Source organism: Phalaenopsis equestris, unplaced genomic scaffold (assembly GCF_001263595.1).
Source record: "Phalaenopsis equestris unplaced genomic scaffold, ASM126359v1 Scaffold000761, whole genome shotgun sequence".
In the NCBI taxonomy this organism is placed as follows: Eukaryota; Viridiplantae; Streptophyta; class Magnoliopsida; order Asparagales; family Orchidaceae; genus Phalaenopsis; species Phalaenopsis equestris.
Window position 1 is genome coordinate 2,168,775 of NW_018165201.1, and position 1,094 is coordinate 2,169,868.

The following is a 1,094-nucleotide window of genomic DNA, read 5'->3' on the forward strand; positions in this document are numbered from 1 at the left end:
ATATATATATATATGTGTGTGTGTGTATATATGTGTGTATATATATGTAGTGGACAGTAGTTGTCAGTAGTATGTATATATATGTATATACTCAGTCACTTTATTTGTGTGTAGTAGTATGTATATATATATTCAGGATGAAGATTGAAGCAGTTGTCAGTAGTATGTCAAAAAATTTTGCATTCAGTGCAATATTTGGATTTGTATTCAAATTCTATTTTCTACCAATATCCAGTATGTTGTGGCCCAACAAAATTTCTTCAGGTAATTGTAAGGTAATGTCTCTTTCCACTAAGACCCTTACCGCATATGGTCTGGACATGTTGTGTAAGTAGCCAGGTCTTCCTTCAGGGGTTTATCAAATATAGCTGCAATAGAGTGCAAAACCTGTTGGTTGTAGTAATGAAGACTCAAACCAGGGAGAGTAATCCATAAGGGAATAATAGGAAGCTCAGTAGATGGGAGAGTAATCCATACTATACCTGCTGTTGTAGATTTTAAATTTGGTTTCTATTTTTTATGATTTTTTTATAAAATTTTTAATATGTGATGTTATATCAGATTAGTAGATCATTTTTCTTAGAAGTGTATTTATTGTATTAATACGCTTCTTAGTTATTTATTGGTCTACTTCTTGCATCAATAGTGTCGTTTTAATCTATCTAAGCTCCAAGCTCTAAGCCCTTGTGCCTTAATATATTTTAACTTTGTAAAATTTTTTATTGCAATATATTTACTTCTATTTCAAATTTGCGTAATAACATCAATCCACATATGCATATCTATTTCAAAATAAATTTACATCCAAATTCATGATAAGTGTGGATTTGGTGGTATTGCGTAATACCATCAATCCGCATATAATATTCGCACCTGATTTTCAGTGCTTTGGTTGTAATAACTCAAATTTTAATCAGATGTTTCTAGTTGTATAAAGGTTAAAAATTTTGAATAGATGATGTATTTATTAATAATATGCTCATTTTAACAGCCAAATTGGAGGCGGCCTAAAGGTATCGACTCCCGTGTGAGGAGAAAGTTCAAGGGATGCACTTTGATGCCCAACATCGGCTACGGCTCTGACAAGACAAACC